A 7,216-nucleotide genomic window follows, 5' to 3' on the forward strand; every position below is an offset into this window, starting at 1 on the left:
TTTCCTACTTTTGTATTAAACTTGCTGCAGCTACCACTCAGTCTATGGAGCTAGGCTGCACTGTCTCTGTGAAGTGTGTATTTGTTACTCTTTACATTAGAATCTGTTTTCACCTTCTACTGTGACTCTGCTCTTGAATTCTTTCCTGTGGTGGAGTCAAGAACCTGATAGGGGACAGGTTGGTTGAGGTCAGCTATGCAACCTCCCCAGACTCTCTCCGGTATCACCTTCTCCCTGCCAAGGAACTTTGGTTCTTCTCCAGGACCTAGTAATCCTTATAGCATTTTCTAATGCTGGCTACTCCAACCTCAAGTTCACATTATCTCAGCACATGAAGGAGAGGAAATAAGAGCAGATAAATCAGAATTCTCCTCACATTTTCACCCTTCTTTTCCAATTTCATGAAAAAAACTTTCCAATTTTATCCATGATATCCAGCAATATCAGCCTCTGCCAGTTTTAGAAGGCAGATCAATATTTCTACTATATTTCTTGAGACCTTTTACTCTACGTTCAAAGTCTTTGGCCACATTCTAAATCTATTTATTGTCATTAGTGACCCATAATAATATCCTATTATTTGAGCTCCTAAGTTCATAGACACAAAAATTAAAAGATCAGGAGACTTCTCAAAAAATTCCACGTGTTAAAAGGCAGAAAGCAAGTTGTCTTTTGGTTTCCTCTTATGCTTTCCTGATTTCTGTTTCTTTAGTAATATTTTTTTAAATTTCTTCAGTAATTTATGTGATTTTCTCTTAACATTGTGTAGTTTGTCCATATTTTTATAAGGGTTTGTGGGAAAAGCTAGACATAATGTTCTAAGAATTTTCTACCTTCCTTCCTTTCTTACTTCTTCCTACCCTAAAGCATTGCAAAAGAAAATTTGAGGCAGCTGATAATAGTAAGTTCAGTAAACAGGCCGAAACAAGTGAAGCATCTGCAGCAAAGGAATAATAGAAGTTGAACAGTAAGCGAGAGTAACAATGGAATGAAAGCTCCCATACGAATTTTTAAGCTGGAGCCAAAATTTGGTTCTAAACATCTACTGGTGAAAGCAAATGGAGAATAAACATCTCAATGGCCATGGGGTAGTTAATTTACTCAGAAGAAATGTACATTTTGCTGATAGTGAAGTCTGAGAGACATTTGTCTTGTGGGTCTTCATTGTGTATAACCCAATGTCTTCAACAACAACCTGAAATGGCAACATGGTACAAAATGTAATATGATGGTGCTTCAGAAAGTTCATGAAAAGGGCGGGCCCGTGGCTCACTCGGTAGAGTGTGGTGCTGATAACACCAAGGCCACGGGTTCAGATCCTATATAGGAATGGCCGGTTCGCTCACTGGCTGAGCGTGGTGCTGACAACACCAAGCCAAGGGTTGAGATCCCCTTACCGGTCATCTTTTTTTTTAAAAAAAAAAAGAAAAGAAAGTTCATGAAAAAATAGAATTAAAAGATAAACAACTGTTTTCAGGAACTTTTTGAAGACCCCTTGTATGGCTCTCTCTTAAAATGTTGCTGGAAGAAGGCTGAAAAATAAAAGCCATAGTGAAAGGAATTTAGCAGACAAGCAATATAAGTAAGAAATATTCATAAATCTCTTTTGGTCAAGTTTGATTTGGAATAAATTTCAACTGGTTAGAGCATGCATTTTTTTTAATACAAAGGAATTACCCAGGCAAAGTATAAAATGAAGAGTTTTGTTCGTTTCTTTTTCACCATTACATAAGCTGGTTGTAAGCAATTAATCCTTGAACACCAATTTGCAGAACACTTACCTGGACTAATAAGTGATCTGGTTATTCTTCAGAAAAAACTTTCAGAAGGTTATTTCTTACACAAAATTTTGGATGAAATTTTGGCTGCCAAAAGTGTAAAATTATAATCTCTATTAAGAATCTAGAGAATCTAGATCTGTGTTACTGATTAATAGTAAAATCAATGGAAAAAAACAAAGCTGTCCTCTTTTTTTTTTTAGCTGTTTTTCTTTTTTTTTTTTAATATAAAGAAGTACCTAATCAAAATAGGCAAATGAAAACAATGAGACTCTACGGGCAGAGCAAAAATCTTCCTTAGAAAATAATTTGGATCTACTCAAAAATAAAAATAGATGATTCTAAAAAAATAAAGTCTATTCATTTTTTAAAAATTGATGAATAATGTGATAGAAGCCCCCAAATTCAGTGCTTTATAAAGATTTTTAAGCCTGGAAAAGTCATAGAACAGATATTACCAACCACCCATCAATACCAATAATAACAATAATAACAACAATAATTATATATATACAAAAAATTCAAATTTTATATACACATGTAATTATTTATATAATTTTAAGCATTACGATATTCTGATAAAATCTCAAAAAAAAGCAAACAAAACTAGATTCATCCTTAGCTTATAAACAAAATTGACCTACTTAGGTTGTTGCCTATAACTTAGTTAAATGCTGAAGCATTTCAATTGTGATCCTTCTGGTTCTTGAGGTGTTGATCTCAAAACACTTTCATGTTTTCCTGCCAGTTACAACAAACCAAGCTATACTAACATGCTGAACACCATTTTAAATTTGTTTTCTGGTTCTTTGTGTGTTTTCTCTTTTTTCTTAGCCAGCCTTTGCTGCTTCTTATTGGGTGCAGGATTCCACTTGTACTCTGGTCCTCTGAACAAATGCTGAAGATCTTTAAACCTCATGTACATCCAGCTTACCTCTACCACCTTTGTAACTGTTGAACTCTTTTACCTGCCCATAATCCTGCTAACTGAGCCAATTGTCGAGCTAGGGCTGGGTCTGGAGCTCACAGACCCTTCAAGTCCATTCACAGACTGGGTCACAAACCCTTCACATGCCAGGCTGGGTCCCCAGACCTGTCACAAGCGTGTCTGTGAGCTAGGTAACTAGCAAACAGGTCCTTAGAGCAGTAGGTTGGAGAGCATGGCCGTGCATGGTGGACGCCTGAGGCAATCAATGCCAGCCAGGTTGCAGCACTGTGCAGGCACGCACACACAATTTCCTTACAAAGAATGCACTGCACCACCCCCAACCAGACCTATGGTGAAGGGGCCTGATTAAATTATTCTATTTCCCCAACAGTAATCATCAAACCAGATATCTATTGCCACATACAAATGTCCCAAAACTCAATGAGCAACAATAACCATTCTAGTATGCTAACAGGAATTGAGTGAGGGTAGTGGGGATGGCTTGTCTTTGCTACACGAAGTCAGGGGACTCTGGTGGTATGGGTGCAGGAGGGGGTTAAATAGCCAAGGGCAAGAATCACAGGAAGCTTCTTTTCACATATGTCTGGCACTGGACCAGTGTGACCCAGAGCTCCTGCCCTTAATCTCAGCAAGGTAGCTTCAGAGGAGTTTAATCATTTATATGGTGGCTCAGAGTTCCAAGAGTAAGTGTCCCAGCAAGCAAGGTGGAAGCCACATGGCTCCAATGACCTCACCTTGGGATCACTGCAGGTGCCTTCAACAGGTACAAGCAAGTCATTCACACCAGGAGAGTGAATGTAAAGTGGTCACAATCTATGACCATCTTTAATACTACACTGAATATAATATGCTAAATAAGTGCCAGGAAGAGAAAACTCATGACTAAAGATAGCCAAATAGAAAAAATAGATAAAATAGTCACAGTATTTTAAGTTATAGTTTGGATAAATAAAAAGCACTTTCTAAATGTGCTACTTCACATAAAAGAATGCCAACTCTGGAGCCATAAAATTGACATTAAAAATAATTGTGTCCTGCAGATATTTTTAAAAATTATTCTTGTTAAGTATTTTAAATAGATAAGTAAGTATACATAACAATAAAATGAAAAATCATGTAGAAAACACCCAGCCTTTTAAAATCTTAACATGTTTTTATATTGTCTTCAGAGATATTTTTTAAAACAATAGCAAGAACAGACAGAGTCAAAGAATTCTGCATAACACCACTTAATCCCATTTGTCTTCTTACCGCCCCAGAATTAACAACTACAATTTTATTACATATTTTGATTTTATACTGTACATGTGTACAGCCATAAAATATATTGGTAATGCTTTGTAGTTTTTTTGAGCATTATATACACAGGAACATATTGAACACTTGTTCTGTAGCAGACACCATTCCAAACATCTCACCTTTTTTAGTTAAAACAAGAATGGTCCTATAATCAGAAAATATTTACACACACACACTCCATTTTACAGATAAGTAAAATAAATTAGGCAAAGAAATTGAAGGTCTGGAATTTCACCCTACTTGCAAACTAACAAGTTAGCCTGCCGAGGATTCACAGATACTTGTAGAAGACACAAGACTCCTGGGTTGGACAACAAACAATTTATTGCTCATAGAAATAGCAGTAGCCTAGAATCAGCATTTATTGCATCGGCTCCTCCAAACCCAATTCTCACAAGGAGGGTTATGTGATACCGCACCTGCAGTGGATTGCATTATAGAAGAAGAATAGTGAGCTTAGCAAACCTTTAATAATGTGTTGTAAGCATGCCTGCCCTTTTTGTCCCACAGGGAGACACTGTATCTTCAAAGGCTGTTTACCATACAAACATCCTTACCCCTCTCCCGAGATGGTTTTGAACAACAGAGAGTCAATGCTTCACTCACAAGACCTGCGGAAATGCAAGAGACCGGTGAAGAGTTGTCTCACTGCAAAATAAAGTAGCTTGTTCAAAGCATGTAACTCTAAGGGGTGTAACAGTTTTGAAAACAAAGCTGACTGATGCCAAAACCCATGCTTTTAACATACTATTACATTATCCAACCTCTTCATTGGCGAATAAGAATTTGTTGTTTCTCAAAATACTACCCAACATTGGTGCGTCATTTTTATTTTTACTTTTCTTTTCTTTCTTTTTTTTTCTAATCTTGTAAGTGTTAAATGATACCTGATTATTGATTATTCTATAATTCCCTTTCATATTTTGGGGAGTTGTTTTGGGAATATTATTTGCAATTTACTGATATTTACCTTTCTTTTTTCCCCTTAATTGATTTATAGAAATTTTTTACATTCTGGATTGCAAACCTTATCGTTTTTATGTTTTTTTCCTATCTGTAGTTTGTCCTTTGTTTCTAGTGCCTTGGATTAATGAACACAAATAAATGTAAAAAATACGTTATTGTAAACAAATTATTCAGTGTTTTCCTTTAAGACTCATACTGTCTCTTTTTATAGAAATCATTTTAAGGAAATGTTTTGTTTCAACAAGCCAAGAAATATATTTCTTTAAATATTTCTTCTAAATATTTCAGATTACTGCTTTTCAAATTTAAGTCTCCATTCTTCAATGATATTTGGTTGGGGATGAATATTCTGTCATAGTATAAATCAAAATGCCTAAATGTTTACTTAAAATGATTCCAAATTTCAAATACCACCAGTGACGATTTATTTCTTCTAGTAGCTGTCAATCATAACTCAAAACAAAAAAGGAAAGGAAGGAAGAAAAAGGAGGGAGTGGAAGAGGACCCTAGGATAACCTGTGAGCCTCAGAGTATCTCAATACATTTTTTTGTGTTTGTGAGCTGTTAACAATTACATCCCAGGGGAGTAGTAAGCATGATAAGAAGAGTAAAGGTAAATAATTACAATGTAGAGTTTTGTGATTCTTGTTATACCTATATGTCAGTCTCTTAGAACAAAAATAAAGCAAAACCACTAGAAACTACATTCAAATTCAAAATAACGTGTAAGAGTTTTTCTGGAAATAAATTGTAAATGTCACTTTTTAAAATATGCACATGCTATTTGATTTTTTCATCAAAAGAAATTAATAATTAACAGCAATTATATATCTAAAAATTAAAAGTTTAAGTCAAATAGATCGATGCATTATGTTATTTACTGAGTCAGGTATTCATTTATCACAAAATCTTTCATTTTTTTTTTTTTCCTCACAAATTCGTCAGCTGGAGAAGACAACGTGGCATATGCTAACCTTTTCATTTTGATTTGTTTTGACTTGACTCTTAATCCCACATTTCACGAGTGCATACCATTATTTTTTATTCCTATAAGCTAATTACCTGCATAGAATGTGAGTGCTTATAAAATAGTGAATGAAAACTAACTCGAGATAGATTTGGCCATGTGTGAAATAGTTTCATCTCTGTACTTTCTCTCTTTTGAAATGTCTCAGTAACTTTAGTTTTTACTTTTTAGAAGGAAAGAAAGATGGTAACTATGATATAAAAATAATCTGACATTAGAACCATTATGTTTTAGGGGCTTTATCTTTTCAAGCATAAGAATACCATTAAGAATTACAGATTGCTTAGCAGATTGACATTGGGAGAACTAGCATACTACATGGATAAATATTCTTTAATGTACATACTATATAAAAGTGGAATGCATGTGGATTAAAATGTATAAAGCTTTTATGGGAAAAAAACCCCGAAAAATAGTAAAATAATTCCATCTAAGAGTAGGAGAGATTTCTTTTAAAGGGTCTCCAAAGCACAAAATCCAGGGCAAACAAGAATCTAACTACATCAAGTTAGAAATTTCTGTTCAATCAAAGGTAAGAAATATATAACAAAGTAAGAGAAAATATTTGCAACATCTAAAACTAATGAGATTATTATCTAAAATATACCCATAACAATTACCCCAAATCCAAAAGAGAATTATAGGAAATTCAGTAGAAATTAAGAGCAAGAAAGATTAATAGGAATTTCACAGAAGAACTAAACTTGAAGTAAAGTAAATAGAGATGCTCATACTCACCTTCCACTAGAATAAGAAAAATTAAACACTGAAATTAAACGAAAAATTCCTCTGCAGTAGTTGAGGATGTGCATTGATGCTGCTATCCCGCAAGGTAATCTAGAGACTACACTGAGATTAAATACATATGCATCCTAAGATTCAGAGGTATATATCATGAGTATACAACCACAAAAACATTCTTACTGGGATTGGGTCTGGAATTGTGCTGGGAGGGTTTAACCCATAGATTTAGTCTGGAATATTTTACTGAAGTTTCTTTGTGGCATTGACTCTTAGTCAAGGCAGGAAACATACTGTTTAATAGTGTTGCTTTGTAACCATGAGTCTTGGGAGATTTGGGGTAATTTGTAGCAGTTTTCCAGCATTTTTATTGATAATAATGAGATTTAATGATTTAAACATGGTCTCAGTGAACACCCCCCCCCCCACACACACACCCCCCCCCCCTCCACCGCC

Source organism: Galeopterus variegatus, unplaced genomic scaffold (genome assembly GCF_000696425.1).
Source record: "Galeopterus variegatus unplaced genomic scaffold, G_variegatus-3.0.2 Scaffold2661, whole genome shotgun sequence".
Classification (NCBI taxonomy): domain Eukaryota; kingdom Metazoa; phylum Chordata; class Mammalia; order Dermoptera; family Cynocephalidae; genus Galeopterus; species Galeopterus variegatus.